This window comes from Balaenoptera physalus (genome assembly GCF_965194825.1).
Source record: "Balaenoptera physalus genome assembly, chromosome: 2".
NCBI lineage: Eukaryota > Metazoa > Chordata > Mammalia > Artiodactyla > Balaenopteridae > Balaenoptera > Balaenoptera physalus.
In genome coordinates this window covers 66332260-66353961 of record NC_138883.1, presented here as the reverse complement: position 1 = coordinate 66353961, position 21702 = coordinate 66332260, and the positions used below count along the sequence as shown (strand labels likewise).

Sequence of the window (21702 nt, the reverse complement as noted above, 5' to 3'; positions counted from 1 at the left end):
GCAGTAACATCTTGAGCAGCTGGCCCACCACCTTGTGCCAGGGACTGTCCGTGCCCCGCAAGCCACCTGGGGTGTGCTCTTCTTTTCCAGATGAGGGGTGGATGATGCAGTCTAAAAATCTCATCTTACTGCCTGCTTTCTCAGCCCACTGCTACCTATTGTGTCAGTTCATGTTCTCTGGATGTAGATGCCAAAATGGAATTAGAAGTGCAAGGGATTTATAGAGGGAGACACCTGTGAAGGATAAAGGGGAGTAAGAGCCAGAGTAGAAGGGAGAGCCTTTGGATGGCACTGTAAATCTGAAACCGGTGAAAGGAGGGAGGGAAGAAAGGAGGAAAGGGTAGGAAGAGCCTGAGACTCAGCACAGCTCTGAGAAAGTCTTAGGGGGCAGGTAAGGAACCAGAGCAGAGATTGCCCTTAGAGGCATCCTGCCCGGGCTGGAGTGGGCCTGCCCTAGTGCCCTGCTGTGCACAGTCACTGGCTGAGAGCAGTTCAGGCAGTCTGTGGCCTTGGCTTGAATGCCGCCTCAAAGCCTGGAGGTGCATCTGCTGGAGACTGGCAGCTAACCACATGCTGCACAGCAGGGAGATCTGAACAGTGCACCTCGTGGCTGCCATCTCCACTTCTCTGTAGTCTTCCCTATCTTCATGGCAACATATCCTGTTCTTAGGCCAAAATCATGGACTTATCCTTTATTCTTTTCTCTTTTACGTTCTCCACAATCTGTCAGGATAACCTGTGGCCAGACCTTCATATATTAACTAGAATCTGACCACCTCTCATTACCTTCACTGCTCTCATTGATGTGAAGAGACACAGGGAGAAGACAGCTGTCCACAAGCCAAGGAACACCTGAAGCTACCACAAGCTAAGAGCGAGGCCTGGAACAGATCCTTGCCTAGGCCCGTCAGAGGGAGCATGGCCCTGCCAACACCTTGATCCCAGACTTCTGGCCTCCAGAACTATGAGACAATGAATTTCTGTTGGTTAAACCACCCCGTCTGTGGTACTTTGTTTGTGGCAGCCCTAACAAACGAATACAAATACCATCTCTCATTTGGATTACTGCAAGAGCCTCCCTGTTGATCTGTTTGCTTTGGCCTCTTTCAACAGAGTAGTAAGAAGGATCTTACTTAATGTAAATCAGATTATGTCACTCCTCAGTTCAGAAATCATCCAGAAGATTTCTATTTTAGAGTAAAAGCCAAAGTCTTTACACAGGCCCACATTACATGTGCTTCCCCTTGCCCACTCTGCTCTAGGTACCTACCTTTAGTTTTCAAGCAGGCCAGGCTCTCTCCCACATAACGGCCTTTGCTAAAGCTGTTTCCTCAGACTGCCCTTCCTGCAAAGGACAAGGCTCATTCTCTCACTTCTTCCAAGTCTTTGTTCAGCTGTCACCTTCTTTAGGAAGCTTACCTTGACCACGTTGCTTAAAATCACAATCACTCCCTCTGTACACCTGATCCCCTTTAACCTGCTCTATTTTGTTCTTTTTCCATAGCACTTATCAACTAACATAGGATATTGATTATTTTAATTATTTATTACCTGTCTCCCTCCACTAGAATGTAGGCTATGAGGGAAAGGAATTTTTGTTTGTATGCCAAGCAAAATAACAGTGCCTGGTTCCTAGAAGATGCTTAATGTTTGCTGGATAAAGAAATGGGCTTTCCAGGATAGGAAACAGAACAAAATATTAAACCTGATAGCCTGGTAGCACAACAAATCCCTCCACAATTTAATACCTGGCTTGCATCTTGTAGCAAGAACTGACCTATCTTCATCCACCTAAGATGTATCAAAAGCATCCTGTGTCAGGCGCAGGATCAAAAAGGAGTAATGTTTGGTCTGTGCCTTCAAGGACTCAAGAGTCTAGTGGCTGGAGGCAAGCAAATGTGTGCCCTAGATTATCTTTTTGTCATCTCTCTTCTCTTTTTCCTTTTTTTAAATATATAGTAGAAGTAAGGCAAGGGGTACTAGTGAGTGATGACAGCCTGGTAGATTTATTTTGCTTCATATAGTCCAAGCAGGCTTTCTTTGAGGGGAACTTGAACCTTATTTCAGGTATCACAGTAGCATTAAAATCTTCCCTCCCACCCTGTGTCTAACAAAACAGTATAGATTTCACATAGAAAAGATGTCATTATCTGGAATATAATGATTAACCTATTTTAAAATGCAGAGACATTTCTATTAATGAAAAATTATGATCATTATGCAAGTTTCTGACTAATCCTAATTGCTTCCAGGCCAATTTCATGAAAACTTGTAAATAAAAAGTGCCGCTGGCACCATTATGCAAAAAGAAGCCTTTAAACATGATTTATTTAAGTCTGGTGAATGCAGTGAAAGATAAAAATAAATTAATAATCTGCTCATAATCTTAGGTAAAAAAATAGGTACTTACAGTCCTATTCAAAACTTTAATTCTCTGAAATGTCTTTTCATGATCTGTCAAAAGATAAAATATTTAAAAAGTGTGTTTCATTTTTTATTATTATTTATTTACTTTTTTATTGAGGTATAGTTGATTTATAGTATTATATTAGTTTCATGTATATAACCTAGTGATTCAAAATTTTTTGAATTTTTAATAAGCAAAATTTTGAGAAGCTTTGCATTTTAATTGAATTATTTTTCTTGGAAGAATATTTTTAGTAGTTCTTGATGTCTTGTCTTTGATGTGACTTAAAAGTCTTGAGTGGTTCCTCAAGGAAAAAGCAGTGTTTTTGTGTGTATGTCTATTTTTCTGTTCGTCATTTCCTCCTTTATTCAGTGTTTCTTGAGTGACTACTATCTGTAATAATCTAGACCAGTACATAGTATTCACTCAATTTTATGGAGATCAGAGTTCTCAGATCTTTCCTGAACCGGGCAGAAATATAAAGAATTGTCTACTTTGTATTAATTGCAGTGACTTTAAAGGAAATAGTTTTTGTATCTCTTTTGGCTTAAAATTCTTAGTCTGCAAGAGGGAAAAAGCCTTGTACATAATTGAATGAGGAAAAGAGTAAACAATGTCAAGAGTTCAAGGTTTAAGAAAAACACCTATATTTCCACCTCTAAATGACAATTATTATTTGATTTAAAATATCAATTTCTCTATTTGTATTCATTTCTATTTTTTCCCAAAAGAATTGCTACTTTCTTCCTTAATGTGATCATTTTCATTGATGTTCTTTCCCTCTCTTCAAGATAATTTCTGAAAACATTTTCTTCATATATATTTCCTTCTCTTATTTTGTGACATTTCCATGTTTTCTATTTTCTAATTAACTTTTTTATGTGCAAACTGTATTTGTTCACTTTTAAATTGTTTATTACCTATATAGTTATTTTCATTTTTCAATTGCTACACCTTTTTTTTTAACCTGAGAAAATAGTTTGGGTGTATTGATTTGGGATGGAATACATTACAATTTTTTCATTTAAATGAATGGGAAAAGTTTTTAAACTTAATGGCTTTTCAGTTTGCAGTCTGTTTTTTAGGAATGAACAGAAGTTTCTAACAGGGATCAGTGTATCAATTTGTGGATCAACATAAAGCTTGTCTGTGGAGTAAATTTGGCCAGCAGGATGCTAGTTAGTGACATTCAATGAAGAATGGCTGCACAAGTACTGTAAAAATGTTAGCGTGCTGAACAATTTATGGGGGTTATTATTCTAGGCCTTTCAGGGTGTAGGGTGGAGAGTGGTGCTTTTTTTTTTTTAACATCTTTATTGGAGTATAATTGCTTTACAATGTTGTGTTAAAATCCTCAACTAGCAAACAGAATCCAACAGCACATTAAAAGGATCATATACCATGATCAAGTGGGGTTTATCCCAGGAATGCAAGGATTCAATATACACAAATCAATCAATGTGATACACCATATTAACAAACTGAAGGATAAAAACCGTATGATCATCTCAATAGATGCAGAAAAAGCTTGTGACAAAATTCAACACCCATTTATGATAAAAACTCTCCAGAAAGTGGGCCTCACATAATAAAGGCCATATATGACAGACCCACAGCCAACATCATTCTCAATGGTGAAACACTGAAACCATTTCCTCTAAGACCAGGAAGAAGACAAGGGTGCCCACTGTCACCACTATTATTCAACATAGTTTTGGAAGTTTTAGCCACGGCAGTCAGAGAAGAAAAAGAAATAAAAGGAATCCAAATCAGAAAAGAAGAAAAGCTGTCACTGTTTGCAGATGACATGATGCTATACATAGAGAATCCTAAAGATGCTACCAGAAAACTACTAGAGCTAATCAATGAATTTGGTAAAGTAGCAGGATACAAAATTAATGCACAGAAATCTCTTGCATTCCTATACAATAATGACAAAAAATCTGAAAGAGAAATTAAGGAAACTCTGCCATTTACCATCGCAACAAAAAGAATAAAATACATAGGAATAAACCTACCTGAGGAGATAAAAGACCTGTATGCAGAAAACTATAGGACACTGCTGAAAGAGATTAAAGACAATACAGACAGATGGAGAGATATACCATGTTCTTGGATTGGAAGAATCAACATTGTGAAAATGACTCTACTACCCAAAGCAATCTACAGGTTCAATGCAATCCCTTTCAAACTACCAATGGCATTTTTCAGATCTAACTAGCTTTTAAAAAGCTCTAGAAACTCACCTCAAAATCCCTTGAGTAAATCAAGTTATTCTCAGATTATTGCCCTAGTCCCTTGCCTTTTTTTTTTCTTTTTTGGCCTTTTTCTTCAAAGATATCATCCTATTTTTATTTCTCTTTCTTCTGAAATATAGTTAACCTACTTCTTTTTTGAAAATTTCTGGGTCTCATTGATTTTCTGGATTTGAGAAGTCTTCTAATAGATTTCAGAGTGCTCTCCCATTCATATTATGAGTCTAAGAAAGGTATTCTTTACTCTAAAAAACTTTCTTCTTTCACATTTCTGGATATTTCCTTTATTTCATTTCCATCTTGTTTTCCCTTCACTTTTTTGTCTTCTTCCTGGAAGACACAAAAACTTCCTCTTACTGAATTATCATTGGTTTATTGGTAGAGTGATTCCAAGACAAAATGTCAGATTTTTCCTTTCATGTTAGGGAGATACTCCCAACATCTCTTCCTCTCTGGGCCTCTGGTAGGTTCATTTTCATAAATGCCATTTTCTAGTTTTCCTTTAAGAGTATATAAACAGTCACTTCTGTGATTTTCCAAAGTTTGCCTCCTCTTTTAAGGGCACCAGCTGGCTTACTCCATATTCTCATGTTAGGCTCACTTACTTATGTACCATATTCAAAATGTCAAAACCAAGTGGTCTTGGATTGTTTACTTTTGTTATTTAACTTTATCTGAATTAGACAACTTACCTCCTTCCAGTTAAACTCAAACTCTTAGGCTTCCCCAAATGTTTAATTAAAATTTTTTTCTCCAGGTCCTTTTCCAACCTTTTAGCACATCAAGACATTACAATTATGTTTCTGGAATTCTCTTCTCTAGCTAAGTTGAGGGCTTTGGTGGTGTCTCTTTTCCATGAAAGGCTAGTTCAGTCTCAGACTCCTCAATTTCAACTTTAATAGAAATTGTTCCAGGGGACTCCCCTGGTGGTCCAGTGGTAAAGAATCCACCTTCCAATTCAGACGACGCGGGTTTGATCCCTGGTCAGGGAACTAAGATGGGGCAACCAAGCCCGCGTGCCACAACTACAGAGCCCATGCACCCTGGAGCCTGCGCGCCACAACTAGAGAGAGAAAACCCACACACCGCAACTAGAGAGAAACTCGAGCAGACTGCACGCTGTAACGAAAACACTCCCACATGCCTCACAAATATCCCATGTGCCGCAACTAAGACCCAATGCAGCCAAAAGAAAAAAAAAAAAGAAAAATAAAATAAATAAATACAATAAATAAATATTAAAAAAAAATTGTTCCAAAACACAAATGCTACCCCCCTTCCTCTCTCCTTCTTTGTGTTTGTTAAATTCAGGAGTTGTCTGCTCATTCTGATACTGTTTGATTGAAAAACCAGTTCTTGGGAATAAAAGTTTTTATTCAGCATAATGTTTAGGGGTCAAATTATCAGTCAAAATGTGACCAAAAAACATAATGCTCCATCTTCTCTTGTTCTTCGCCTTTTCCTTCTTTATAGGATTTATCCTTTAGTATGCTTTTTATTCCCGAAAACTGGCTTGGGAGTCCCTCACAAAAAAGCATTCATCTTATTATTTTTTGAAGTGTGAATCAACTTGTTCTCATTTCAGAAGGATCTTTTCTCCTCACTTTGAGTGATAAAGGTTCAAAAAAATAATTTCTCTGCACACTAAAAAGTCATCTTTAGAAATGTAAATGAAGGGCTTCCCTGGTGGCGCAGTGGTTGAGAGTCTGCCTGCCAGTGCAGGGGACATGGGTTCGAGCCCTGGTCTGGGAAGATCCCACATGCCGCGGAGCAACTAAGCCCGTGAGCCACAATTGCTGAGCCTGCGCGTCTGGAGCCTGTGCTCCGCAACGGGAGAGGCCACGATAGTGAGAGGCCTGCGCACCGCGATGAAGAGTGGCCCCCACTTGCCGCAACTAGAGAAAGCCCTCGCACAGAAACGAAGACCCAACACAGCCATAAATAAATAAATAAATAAATAAAAAATTTAAAAAAAAAAATGTAAATGAAAACCACAGTGAGATTCCACTTCATACCCACGGGGATGGCCCAGGCTGGTGGGGAGGGTGCTAATGGGTACGAGGCTTCTTTTGGGGATGATGAAAATATTCTCAAGCTGTGGTGATGGTTGTGTGTATCTGAATACATTAGAAACCATTGAAGTGTGTATTTTAAATGAGTGTATGTGTTGTATGGTATATGAATTATATCCCAATAAAATTATTAAAAGAAAAAAAATTTTAAACACATTTACTTTTCAGTGATCAATACCACTTTCTCATGAAATGCTTACATATGAGAAATGTTCTTGTGTCTTCTCACCTTAAATTGTTCTCTTTCGCTTAGAAGTCAGGCTCATTCCTCTGGCTAATAATTGCATCTGACAGAATCCCGTCAGTGTTTTTGCTTCTTCCTTTATTAGCCAGACTACTTCCAGTTTAAAGAAAATTTTGCCATCAACAACCACTAGGGTTCCCTAAGGTATGGTTCATAAAGGAAAGGCAGGACAGGTGCTCGATTCTTTCTTTCTATTTATCAGCTTTACAGATAGTAAGTGGTTCCCTAGTGTGCAACGATGACCAGTGCTTTTTAGGGTCATTATGAACTTAGGGATTTAAAGGCATGTGATATATTCTAATCCATTGCAGGTATTATCCTTATTGGTGCTTAAATTTTCCCATATTTGCCCAATAGGAGCATTCACGTTGACTTCTGGGTCTTCTAGATACAACTCCAGTAATGTTTGATGACTTCTTTATTTTCTGGTGTAAAAAATTGCTCTTGGCTCCTCTTTTACATTTTCTGTTCCAAACATGAATCTACCGTTTCTCCAAGAAGCCCGGGGGTATTTTAGAGACCACTGCCTGGATGCTATGGGTGCTTATTGCTTCTGGTTTCATCATTATTTCTAGGTCTTTTCAGTAGACAGATACAAGAAATATTTTTTAACATAAAATAAATTATGAATTCATACTGATACTTCTAATTCCAAAAAGAGGGTTTTTACTTAATTTCATTGATCTTAATCCGTACCTTTCTTCTACATTGAAATCTCTTTTTAACACCAATTACTCATTCTCCTTATCCCCCACTAAATACACAGTAGTCCAAGTGTAGCATTATTAATGCTACTCTAACAATGTGATTAGTTGAAAATGTTAGAATTATTTGAAGTTCTTTTTTGTAATGAGGGTATATGCCAAAAGAATGAATGACCAGACACATTACTGTGTTTTCAAGTCACTTGGCATGATTTATTTCTGGTGGTTATACCACCAACTAGACACACATTTAGGTTCTTTTTTTTGTTTTTTTGCTTTTTATTGTTAAGGATATTTTATACTTCTTTTTAATAAGGTATAATGTATATACTGTAAAATTTATCCTCTTTAATGTATAGTTCTGCATATTTTGACGAAAGCATAAAATCATGTACCCTGCACTAAAACCAAGATACAGAACAGTCTTATCATCCCCCCGAATTGCCCCAAGCTCCTTTACGGTCAACCCCCACTCCAGTTCCCAGCAATTTGAATCTGTTTTTTAGTCCGTGTAGTTTTGCTTTAGTTCAGAATGTCGTATGAATGGAGTCATATAGTATATAGCTTTTTGAGTATGGATTCAGCATAAAAGTATTGCTTTTTAAAATTTAATTTTGTTTTATAATGATATAAAATATTTACATGATTCCACAGTCTAATCAACAAAAGTATATGTAAAGAAATTTGGCTTTTATCCTGTCCTCTTCACTTTATGCCTTTCCTCCCTCTACAGATAGCCATTTTTTAAACATAAATTTATTTATTTATTTATTTATTTATTTATTTATGGCTGCATTGGGACTTCATCATTGGGTCTTCATCATTGGGTCTTTGTTGCTGCATGCAGGCTTTCTCTAGTTGCAGGGAGTGGGGGCTACTCTTAGTTGTGGTGCGCGGACTTATTGTGGTGGCTTCTCTTTGTTGTGGAGCACGGGCTCTAGGTGCATGGGCTTCAGTAGTTGTGGCACGCGGGCTCAGTAGTTGTGGCTCGTGGGCTATGGAGCACAGGCTCAGTAGTTGTGACGCATGGGCTTAGTTGATCCATGGCTTGTGGGATCTTCCCGGACCAGGGATCGAATCCATGTTCCCTGCATTGCCAGGTGTATTCTTAACCACTGTGCCACCAGGGAAGTCCCTAGATAGCCATTTTTTATTTTTTGATATCTACCTGTCTACCAATCTCATATTTCCCTCTCCCTTCTTTTTTTTTTTTTAATTAATTAATTAATTTATTTTTGGCTGTGTTGGGTCTTCGTTTCTGTGCGAAGGCTTTCTCTAGTTGCGGCAAGCGGGTGCCACTCTTCATCGCGGTGCGCGGGCCTCTCACTATCGCGGCCTCTCTTGTTGCGGAGCACAGGCTCCAGACGCGCAGGCTCAGTAATCGTGGCTCACGGGCCCAGTTGGTCCACGGCATGTGGGATCTTCCCAGACCAGGGCTCGAACCCGTGTCCTCTGCATTGGCAGGCAGATTCTCAACCACTGCGCCACCAGGGAAGCCCCCTCTCCCTTCTTAAACAGTTAACATAATATGCACACTTTGCTCAGGTGGAGCATTTTAGTTTAAATTAATTTCAAGGGCTCAGAATTAAAAGGGCTTAAGGATAATAATATATTTGACTAGTCTCTAGTTTTAAATTGGAATTGTATTATAGGTTTGATAAAAAGTAGTAACTCACCATTTTTTTTTCTTTCTCCCCTCCCTTTTTTACCCCCAAATTTTGTTAGGACGAGTGATGTGTCTGCTGCTATGGACTTGGAGGGTGGTATTTGTGCTGCAGTTTAGGGTTGGCTAGGATTTCCTGAGCCCTCTATGTCAAAGTGGGCCTTGTGCAAGCTTATGCAGCAAAGAGCAACAGTTATTACTGAGTAGCTACTTGTGCCAGGCATATTCTAGATCTGGGGGATAAGGCTGGAAACAAGTCACTTTCTCTGACCTATGATCTTACAGTTCTCTGAGAAAGGAAGACAAAGGGTGAGGAATGTTTGCCCTGTGTAAGAGATGGGAGAAGCTGGGGGTTCCTATCTCCTGTGGGGTGGCCAAAGCTTGTCACAAGAGTAGCCAGATGAGGCAGCCACCTACCTTAAGGCCCTCTTTTGCCTTCAAATACCTCACTACCAGGCCTGATCGTAATTTCCATATCTGCAAAACTCATTCCTTGGGGCTACCATTATCTTCAGAAACTTTTGTTTAAATGTAAAAGGAAGGGGCAGCACAGTAATATATTAGATCTCCTTCCATTCTTGCCCAGGGCGTTTAATAGATTTCTAGAAGGTGGAAGGGCCCCGAGGAGTATAAATAAAAAGGGTATGGGGAGGACAGCCAGGAGTTAGATTGTAATGAAGCTTAGTTAGCTAACATACAGAATGACAGATAAAATTATCTCGATAGGTTGGGAGGATGGGCCAGGTATCAACAGGATAAAGTAATATATGGATAAAAGTACATTTCGAATTCTTCATTACAGAGCTAAACATACACACCTGGCCCAGGAGTTGGAGAAGCTGGGGAAGATCCAGGGCAAGTTGCAGGCCCAGCTGCTGCCTCATGCAAACGAGGTGAGTGAGCAAAGATAAGCAGCAACCTGTGTGAGCTGCAAAATGGTTGCTGCATCATTTCTGCCCGGCAAATCTCCCACAAGAATATTTCTTGTGGCTGACCCTCATCAGAAATATATAGGAAAGGGAATTCTGGAAAATGTGGTTCAGCTTAGTTAAGTTGACACATTAAAAAGACACCACAGATATGTACTATTGTGATTCCGTGGTGGCAAGTAGCAGACTCCAATCAAGATTAGCTGAGGAAAATATAACTTGCAAAATACCACGAGTGACTCATGTGACGCTGAGCAAGAATGTAGCCAGGCCTCTGGAGGGCCTAGGATCAGGTGTGTCTTGCCACAGGCCTGTTTCCTCTGCCCCTTTGACCTTTGGCAAGTACAATATGGTCAGCCTACAAGTTCTAAGCTACATCATGGTAACTGAATGAGGCATCCCAAGAGATTCAGCCTATCTGTTTCTCTGTCTTTCCCTTCTTCCTTCTTCACTATTTCAATTCAGATATTGGTAAATGGACTCTGATTGGTCCAGCTTAGACTTCATGCCTGTTCTTGGTCCAATCAGGATAATAGAGTCACACAGGATAACAGGATAACAAAGTGGCTTCAGGACCAGGACCTGCCACTGTGAGGGAAGCAGACAGTTAAAGCGAGTTGAGTCATCAGCCAAATTTGTTCTAAAATTTGTTCCTAAGCAAGGTGTGATACCACAGGAGATGCCTAGAGCTCCCTGTGGTTCTGAGTAGCGCCGTGCATCTTTGTTTTCCCCCTTTCTAGTCTTTTCCCTTTTCCCCCTTGCACCGCTCAGAGCTCTGATACTCCAGTCCCTCCAGGCCTAGGAAAGCAATCAATGTGTGACCTCCTCACTCTCATTCTGAACTAGAACTATATGCATTTTTAGAGAAATAGGAAAGGGCAATGTAGTATTTAACCTAAGGGAATTAAGGGTAATGCCTGGACCCCAAACAACAACAACAACAGAACCCAACCAACCAAACAAAACTCCAAAAACCTTTTTAGTAACTAGCCACTTATTTTGATTCTGAGTCAGACAAGCCTTGGATTTTGGAGAAACCAAAGGGGCAAAACAAGGCATGGAGACTGGGCCAGCAAGAAATCAGCATTGTCATTTGGTTTAGTCCAGATGGCAGTCCTGAAAAGGGTCCTAACATTGAAGCAAATACAAAGATACTATTCACCCTCATCACCACCAAATACTGCTTGTTAAGCAGTTCATTGTTTTGTCTTTACTGAAAGATTGCGTGGAATGATGAATAGCTAGAAATGTTATGACCGCTGGTTGGAAACCACCTGAGGAGTAACAAAATAAATTCTGTTCCTCTCTGTGAGTTATGGAAAGACTCGGGTGAAAAGAACCAATTGTATTATCTGGACACTAATTCTTACTGATAATTCTTAGTGATAATTGTACTGCTAGTGTTTTCAGGCCTGTTTCTACAGGCCAGATATGCCTATTAAAGCATTAACAACATGAGCAAGCTGTGAAGTAGATGAATTTTGCAGTCTGTGTCCTATGCCTCCAAACCCAACTCACTCAAGTGAGTTAAGTGCCTCCTATATGGTAAGCATTGTGCTACTTTCTAAAACTCTCACTTAAAAAATAAACCCGTAAAGCCTTAGATTTAGACGGCATTTTAGAAGAGAATGAGACCCACTCTATCTAGGACTCTTCCAGTGACATCAAGTGCTGTACATTCAAAGGCAACACCCTCCATCAGTGATCATCTCTGAATGATAAAAAGCTCTTCCATATATTGTGATGAAACTTGATTCCTCTGTTTCTACCCATGGGTTCTAATCTGTCCCATAGAGAACAGTCTCATTCCCACTTACACATCCCAGCCTCGGAAGGTTTGTAGACTTCCTTCAAGTCTCCCCTAAAGGTGAGCATCCTCAGGGTTCTTGGCTGTTTCTGTGATATCACGTGAACGCTCTAGTTGCAACTGTTCCTCTTTGAACGTGATGCTGAGAACAGGACACGGCAGTCCATAAGTGACAAGTTCAGTAGGAGTGTTACACTGGGCTAGTAGCATGCTCTGCATTTGTTTTACTAATTATTTTGAACATACTGAGTCTGAGTTAACTAAAACTCCAGGGGGAAGCCAGAGCTCTCCTACTCTACCCCTGCCATTGATTTCTTGAGTTCAAGTGTATTAGCATTATAGTCAAAGAGGGCTCTATTAATTTCTTATTGCTGCTTATTAGCACAAATTTGTTATCTTACGGTTCTGTAGGTCACATGTCCCACCTGAGTCTCACTTGGCTAAAATCAAGATGTTAGCAGGGCTTCTTTGCCTTCTGGAGGCTCTCGTGGAGAATCCATTTCCCTACCTTTCCAGCAACTAGAGACTGCTCACTTTCCTTGGACTCTGACCCCTTTCCTCCATCTTCAAAGTCAGCAACGTTGCATCTCTGTGCCTTTATTCCATAGTCACATCTCCCTCCAACTTGCCTCTTCTGCCTCCCTCTTTCATTTCTAAGAACTCTTGGGATTACATTGGGCCCACCTGGATAAACCAGGATAATCTATTTTAAGGGTTAGCAATTTTAACTCTATCTGCAACCTTAATTCCCCTTTGCCATGTAACCTAACATATTTACAGGTTCTGAGGATTAGGATATGGACATATTTGGAGGGCATTATTCTGCCTACCATAAGGGCTACAGCAGCTCCAGAAACCATCTCCCTGCAAAACAACATCCAAAGATGTGAGAAGGGTCATCTCTTTTGCATGTCCCCTTTTAAGAAGGAGGGGGGAAATTTCCTAAAACCTCTTTGCACCCAACAGATTTCCCTCATCAACTGGCCAGAATTATGTCACATGCCCATTCCTAACCCAGTCACTGGGAAGGAAAATAACTGACCATGATTGGCTTGGGCTGCTCAAGATGCATCCTCTGGGGCCGAGGAAGGCCCAGCCTCCCAGGAGACAAGCAGGCCTCTGACGCCTGAATCAAATTGGGTTTCTGCTAACAAGAAAGAGATGGAAAATGGCTTTTTGGTATTTATCCTCTAATGTCACCATGTAATGGCTTTTAGTTATGACCTAGTTAACTGAAGGGGAGAGAGGGAGAGAGAGGGATGTTTTAAAATTATTTTTGCCTTTTCTCTTCTATGTTGAAGAGAGCACAGAGATGTGAGATATCCAGAGAAAAGCAAGAAAAGTATCAATATATTAAGTATATGGGTGTGTATCTGTAAGGGTTCGTCAGATATATATATCCCCAGCTCCCACAATAATATAAGGTCTCATACCTGTAACAAACCCCTTCATATATGTACATATATATATATGTGCACATACAGACACACAGGGATTTATTGTAGGGGTGTAACCTCATGTAACTGTGGGAGCTGGTCAAGCAGTCTCTATAAGGCTGTCGTCTTCACGTTTGAAGTTGGAGCTTGTGGACACAGAGCAGGCAGGGAAGGGAAGATGGCTGTACAGTAGCCAGTGCAGGAGAGCATGAGCAAACTGGAACCATAAGCCCAAGTGGGATCCCACAAGGATGGACTGAACCCATTTGAATTCTTATTGTCTCTTTCTTTAACATGGACGGACTCTTACTTGGATTCCAGTATTTAATCTACTCAGGATTTGTTGCTACTCCTGACTTTTCTTCCCTACATTTGAACTTTTTCCCATTTAGGAACACTGGCAAATTTAAACATTAGAATAAGTAATGTGCATCGATTAGAGGCCTGTATTTTAAAGGCTTTGTTTTCTGGCAGCAGAAAGGGGAAAAGGGTAGTATATTTCAGGTGTTATGTCAGGTGGTTCCCTTTGTTTTACCTTTCCTTTGCTGTGCTTATGAGTGATTTAAAAACAAACTCTGAGACATTTGTTTCTCTTCAATAAGCAGGAGCCATATATTATCCTTTAACAATCCTGGTTACAGTTTGTTTTAGGTTTGGCATTTCTTTTTGGTCACTGGATTGAAAGATTAGAGAGGAGTTTTGCTATCCTCAGTATAAATTCTCTTGGTAAATGCCAATTACAGTATTTAAGGCTAAGTGGCTATATACTTAACTAGCAGTAATGGTCTCATGAGATAAATATTAGTAAAAAATGTAAAATTATGTTTTGTAACTTTATTAACTGTTGTTGTTTATTAATAACAGTACCATGTATAGCTTAGGAAGAATTTTGCATAAATTATTCATGTTTGAATTAAAGGGAAGATAATCAAATTTACTGAATCCTCAGAATTTGTCTGGTGCATGTACGTGTTCTCATCTCACTAATTCACACTACAGCCCTATGGGGGAGTAACTCCATGTACAGTGAAGGAAACCGTGCCTTAGAGTGGTCATTTATTTGTCTCAAGTTCTCTGAATTGTACATGGTGGAGCCAGGATTTGAACACAGTTCTGTGTGATTCCGAAGCCCATTTTTGTTGTTGTTGTTGAATTAAAAAATTAAGACTGATCTAGTAAGCTTAGGTTTCCTTCGTAAAGTTTGTTATTAATATACCGTAAGATATACACTTGAACACACTGATTTAAAATTACATGAAACAGCAGGATGTCTGTATGTGTGTATATACACACACATATGCACATGTGCACTCATGCTCATACACTTTCCTGTTAGGTAGAGTGATTATCTAATCTGACTCTAAGAATAATAATTCTACGTTAAAAGGGCATGGTGAAAAAACGGTGCTTTTCTTTCTTTTCTCCTTTTTCCTTTTTTAAAAAAAATTTTATTTATTTATTTATTTATTTATGGCTGTGTTGGGTCTTCATTTCTGTGCGAGGGCTTTCTCTAGTTGCGGCAAGCGGGGGCCACTCTTCATCGCGGTGCGCGGGCCTCTCACTATCGCGGCCTCTCTTGTTGCAGAGCACAGGCTCCAGACGCGCAGGCTCAGCAATTGTGGCTCATGGGCCTAGTCGCTCCGCGGCATGTGGGATCTTCCCAGACCAGGGCTTGAATCCGTGTCCCCTGCATTGGCAGGCAGATTCTCAACCACTGCGCCACCAGGGAAACCCCCTTTTTCCTTTTTTAAAAGGGAATTACTTATAAGGTGTGTATTTACATACATAAACTATTATATTGGCATTTTATGGTAATATTGTCTGATGATGGCACTATTGCAACCATTATTATCAGCATTCTCATATAATTCTGTTTTTTTAGTTAACATTTTATTTATATATATTACTTGTTTTTGGCTGCGTTGGGTCTTCATTGCTGCACGTGGGCTTTCTGTAGTTGTGGCGAGTGGGAGCTGCTCTTCGTAGTGGTGCACAGGCTTCTCATTACAGTGGCTTCTCTTGTTGTGGAGCACAGGCTCTAGGCATGCGGGCTTCAGTAGTTGTGGCGCGTGGGCTCAGTAGTTGTGGCTTGCAGGCTCTAGAGAGCAGGCTCAGTAGTTGCGGCACATGGGCTTAGTTGCCCTGCGGCATGTGGGATCTTCCTGGACCAGGGATCGAACCCGTGTCCCCAGCATTGGCAGGTGGATTCTTAACCACTGCATCACCAGGCAAGTCCCAGCATTCTCATATGATTCTTATTTCAACTCCAGGGAGCTTCTTAATTCTTTGTATCATATTTAGAATTTGAGAATGAAGAAAAGAACCGACTACCCAAATCATCTTTTTCAAAATTAGTCTATTCACTCTAGGAAGTTTCCTTTCCTTGTCCTTCTCTTTGATTTTTTGTTCTGTTGTCTTCAATTACACAGGCCTTTGATACAATCAGTAGTCATTAATTTTGAATCACACTTAACAAAATTTAACTTGTAGATAGAAGAAGTAAATATTTTAAGGCCACATGAATTCATATTGCTATTTTTCAAACATGTCCATAAAACATATTACTTTATTCTGTTTCCCTCTTATTCAGACATAAGCTAGCACTTTTTATATTCTACAAAGACTGAAACATGTTTAGATGAGAATGGACATACCCATTTCTTCTTCCCTTTTGACATTTGGCTCCAGTGACGTCAAAAGCTCCCATGCCGACCTCTGTTAGTCACACACACCAATTTGGGATTGAATTCAGGCTAGTGTGTATTGGGGAATGGGGTTCAACTGTGACTTAGGAAAGTGAGGATACAGACCTGCTTCATTGTTTATGGAGCAAGGGAAGTTGGGGAGACAGAAAGAAATGGATTTTATGTGAGTTGCAGAATTGTGACCCCAAAAGCAGCAGTTTGAGGGTAACTCTTTTGGTTTCTCTTCTCCATCTGTTACATGCAAGGACAGAGGTACCACTGATACCCCAATCCAGTGTTCAGGGCAGGGACATCTAGCATCTACTTAAGAGACGTGTGTGTCAGGCCAGGGACTTTCCTCACTCCCACCCCTTCATGCCATGAGGACTGTGGCACTGGATATTAGACTCTTTCCTTATAGACCCTCTTACATTTCTAGTTTCCAAACTACCCAGGACTGACTTTCTTGTAGAAACATGAAGAAATTCAAGATTTTTACTTTAAAAGAAGTTAATGTTGTATAATTGTGAATAATTTCCAGGATCGGAAATTGAATGTAAAATTGTTCAAAGGACTTGTCTGTTCACAGCTTTGTCTATCTTCGGTGAATTCTTTGCCAACTATTTCCATAGCCACACTCCTAGATTTTGAAAACAGTTAATTTATCTAGGCAGGAATTTTTCTGGTAGCTTTGTTTCATGGCCAAATCATTCAAACAACTCGCCTTAAATTTGTTTTGGAAGCTTATTTATAATGAACAACAACAACAAAAAATTTTACAACTTGGCAATGTCTATTAAAATCTACTAAAATAAAATAAATATATATAGTAAACTAGAATATCTAGTAATCACTATATCAGGAATTTATTCTACTAAAATACTCTGAAAAGTATGCAGTGATACTACTCAGTAAAAGATTGGTGAAATAAAGGCATAAACTTAAAATGGAACACTATTCAGCTGTTAAAGCAAATGAGATAGATCTATCTCAGCAACTGGAACTACAGCAAGTGGAAAAAAGCAAGAGGCAAAGAGTGTATCATATGATCAAATTTTCATCTAAAATATCTACATTTATGTACAAATAGCACACAGGTATCTTTGTATGTCTATAAGAAAGCTAAATAAAAACACTAAATTGTTATCCTCTAGGGAGATAGGTTTATGGGCCACATTTTCTTTTTTTGTTTTGTATTTCAAAACTGTTTCAATTTTTAATAATTATCACGTGTTCCTTTTGAAATAGAAAACATACTTTAAAAATACCCTGTTTCTTTCCTCTTCACTCCATCAAAACAAGTCAGGAGGCCCAGTCAGGGGAAGTATTGGGTCTGTGATCCTAAGAGACCTGATGTATGAAGACTTGGGCCTCCCTTCTCAGTATGATATTTTGTCTCAAAAGTCTTATCCTGACCGAACCATCAAGCCTAATTAAAAATGGAAAATTCATGGAAGGAGAGGCCTCCCTGCACACCCCAGGGGAGCCATTCTTTCCTGGCTCCCTCCGGATCCTTCCAGTTCATTAGCTAAGAAGGAGTTAGAGGAGATGTCTCTGGCCACAGCTGCTGCCTTCTCGAGTGTCACTCTGATCCGGTGAGCAAAACCCCCCGTGGGAAGCAGCAGGCTCTCAGCAGCCTGCCAGCCCAGCCCGCTGGCTGCCTCCGAAGCAGGCCTGCTGGCTAGGCCTGCCCTCCCTCCGTCTACCCCCTCCTTCCTCTTTAAGCCACTGTGGTACGGATAATCATTAGGAAACAAGGGAATTGAGGGGCTTTATTCTTCCAGGTGGGTGTGCCAGGAGTGAGGCACTCAGACCTTGGGGATTTACTGTGGATATCCCAGACCTGAGATCTTGGAGATGACCGGAGCCAGTGGCCATATTTGGGTGAGGAACACCGTGTGCCCCCTGGCAACTGTACTCTGTACTCTGAGGGGTGTTTAGGAAAGAGAACTGTTCTTTGCTGCTCCTCCCTGTGAACCTGAGGCCCCCTTTGTGGGGATGCTCTCGCCCTCACTGTGGCCCAGGAGAAGCCCAAGGAAGGACACAAGACTGAGAACAAGAACCTCATTAATTTGAAGGTGGCAGGCAGGATGAGTCACATAGCAGATGATGACATCAGGAACATCTGGAGCTGGTTCTGCTGTGGCGGCAGCCCACCTGACAATGGAAATGGAGTAGGAAGATAGCGAGAGTCCAGCAGAAGACAGAAAGTTCTGCTCAGAAGGGTCCTTCTCTGCTCCTTAATTCCAGAACTATGTTTCCGTAGATCACGTTCCATCAAAGAAAATCGCAGTTTGGTCATTTCCTGACCATTTACACTCGAGTTTCTGTAGTCTTGGTTCTCTGCCCTCTCTCCCCTCCCCCTTTTACTGATATGATTATATTGACCACAGGGCAGGCAAAACCAAACAAGTTCTATGGAAATAGCCCCTTTTTCCATCTGAGGCCTAATCATTCAACTTTTTTATATCCTAGTAAATTTTTTGCTTTCGTTTTTTAATAAGAAATCTTGCATATCTTGATTACTTAGATAATTTTAGTGCTTTTCTTGTGTCATTGTAAAATGAAGTATTTTCAAATCATATCTGTGTGTAGCTAATTCAAGTAGGGCAATCTCTGTATTTAGATAGAGATAAATTACACTAAAGAAATTACTGTCAGATTTTTTATTTTCTTTCAAGTCCAGGAATTTGCTGCTTGTGGTAGAGCCCACTGGAACTCGCTAATAAATGTGTTCTTTCCTTCCCGGGCACAGAGCTAGACCTCATTTCTCAACCTCTTGTGCCCTCTTCCAGGCCTGACCCATAAAAGTCTCCTATTGCCAAGCCCTACTCTCTTCTCCATTTGTCTGCTGAATGGGGAGATTCAAAGACTAAAGAAGATCGGAATTACAAGATGGAAGAACCTGAGTCCTAAATAACTTTGCGGAGCAGAGTCCCTCTAATGACCCACATTGGACTGCGCTATGAACAAAAACTAAACTTTTAACGTTCTAAGCCACTGAGTTTTTTTTTTTTTTTTTGCTACAGCAGTGTCTCTTCTAATATCTTATTTAAATGAGCTACTTTAAAAAGAGTTCAGAGGTGCTTTCTGTCTACTTTAACTTATTTCCATGATAGGAAATACTACAGGAGTATTAATATTCTATGTCGTTAGGTCTCCATTTATAGGCAGAGCTAGTTCATGGCATCAATAACTCTTTAAAGCAAGTTTTGTTTCTTTTTTTTAAATAGCAATATCCTATGAAATATTTATGGGCAAGCCCTCAGAGACTGTTTACGTTGGAGTGCTGTTAGTTTCAAGGACAAAAAATTGACTTTCCATGTAGCAAGACTAAACACAAATTAAAATACTCACTTTCTTCAACTGCAACACTTTCTTCAACTTCAACTGTGGCTGGAGGTAAGGGAGCATTGTTATTACGTCATTTCTAAGATGCCTTCCAGATACAATGTTCTGATCCTCTAAGTTTGCTTGTAACAGAAACTGACTAACTTTTAGTAAAAGAAAAAAAATTTATTGAATAGATTTGCCTAGCTCACACAGTAACAGAAAATAAGATCTCACAAGTATAGAAGCCATTGGATCTCAGTCAGAGTAGCTCATGGAATGTCTCTTTAGCGGCCATCAGAATGATTCAGCTCCATTTATCTTCTATCTGTTCCTCCCTTGCCCAATATTCCGTTTCCTGGCGGAGAGGGTCAGATGTAGATTGTTTACATGCCTACCTCTCAGCCAGGATAGGGTGTCAAGACTAAGAGACCCAGGAGTACCACAAGGAGGGTCAAAGGAGAGCACGCCCAAAAGAAAGGCAGGGCTCTGAAATACCCCTTTAGAAACACAAAAGGTGGTAGCAGGAAAAGTAGAAGCAAGGTTAGATGGCTGTCACTCTCTTTTGCCTGATTGTGTCCTCTGAAGGATCTGGGTCCTCTTTCTTGTCTAATAAATATCTGAAAAGATGATGCCAGGTCAACATATAGAACTTTTACAACTAAAGGCATTATCTTTGTAACTAAATGATTGAGTTACCAATCATTAGAATAGTAGTAGGCATTATCACCTAAAAGCCTAAAATATTTTACTTTATTTAGTTGCTTATAATATGAATGAGACTCTTGGGCGTCTATTCTGAAAATGTGAGGTATAATCATTATAAGCACGTGGCACTGTGGGTAATGGCAGTTTTTAATACTATGCTTAAATTAGCAACATTAACAGGGTACAGCCAAATTGAATACTGTATCTTCAGATTGACAGCAACTTTTAAAGTAATTACTTCATTTTAGTAAGAAGCAACATTTGGGCTCATTAGCATCTGAGGTCAAAAGGACAGTGAGTAAATCATATGAAGCTTGGTTATGGATCCTTGAATCACTGGGCTCTTAATCCATAGTATCACTAGCTCCTTGTCTGGGTTACATGTGCTCTGTGAAATGCAGTTACATTCATTTTTAAAAATTCTATTTGGAAATAATGTTAGACTTACAGAAGAGTTTCAATGATAGTACAGAGAGTTCCCATATACCCTTCACCTAGCTTCCTCTAATGTTAACACTTTATGTGTCCATAGTTACAGTCATTATTTGTGGTTAAACATGAACACAGTCATTTAGACTTAACAGAGACAGATTGATGCATTTAAAAACATGGGGTTTTGGATTCTAACAAACTTGGATTTAGGTGCTATATCACACTTATTAGCTACTAGACAATGTCAGACAAGTTACTTGTCTGTAAAAATGGGGTGCCTTCTTTCTTACAAGGTCCTTATGGGCATAAAAATGGAATCATAAAGTTTTAGTACATGGTAGATCCTTAATAAATGTTCATTTCTTCCTGCATCTCTCATCAATCTTTTTGCCCCTCTCTAAACCTTCCTTCTCCTCTTTCTTTGTTCATCTCATTGGATAATGTCACTTTTGTCCTGGCTTTTGTTTTCTGCTTTTGTGTCTGTCCCCAACCAGACTGCCTTCCCAGTCCTCCAGTTCTGGCATTTTCTGGTGCTGGGGGAGGAGATGGCCTTTTTTGATCTTAGTATTGCCCAGCCTCTTGCCGATTTAGCTTTAACACTCACCAAGCAGAGTTCGAAGTACAAAATGTTTCCACATCACTAACAAGGACATGGAGAAATTATAAGGAAAAAAAGGAAACCAACTTCCTGTTACAAAATGTTTGTGAATGTATTGTGTGTGTGTGTGTGAGTGTGTATAGGTGTGTAGGGGGGCAATCAGACAATCAGACAACAATATAAACTCTGAAAAGCAACTCAAACTCCCCTGCACTTTAACACTAGAAGGGATTCCTGGTATGTGAAGTTCAACACCCTGGATCCAAATAATCCATTTTAGCCAAGTGGGACTCAGATTCTTGAAGGGCTGATCTACTCTCGTCATTTACTCTGATGAATGTCCACAGGGAAGGGAAACAGTACAACACTGGCACCATTTCACCTCTCAAAAAAAATCTGCTTAAAACCAGATGCTTGGTAGCCATATGACAGA

The 21702-nt window shown here is 39.9% G+C and overlaps 1 protein-coding gene and 1 long non-coding RNA gene across 8 annotated transcripts in view; one reads left to right on the top strand and one right to left on the bottom strand.

Moving 5' to 3' along the window:
• AKAP6 (A-kinase anchoring protein 6) overlaps positions 1-21702 on the top strand; it is a 583646-nt gene that overhangs the window by 48842 nt on the left and 513102 nt on the right. For 6 of the 7 annotated variants that reach the window (XM_082451989.1, XM_082451988.1, XM_082451985.1 and 3 more), the window contains one exon: positions 10148-10238. The gene's annotated coding sequence lies outside the window, so the exon portion shown is untranslated. Of the gene's footprint in view, positions 1-10147; positions 10239-19435; positions 19604-21702 lie in introns of those variants that run through there. The other variant, XM_082451990.1, reaches the window with a different exon arrangement.
• The window catches only part of LOC309656169, a 224613-nt gene that overhangs the window by 120731 nt on the left and 82180 nt on the right, over positions 1-21702 (bottom strand). The window lies entirely within an intron of this gene.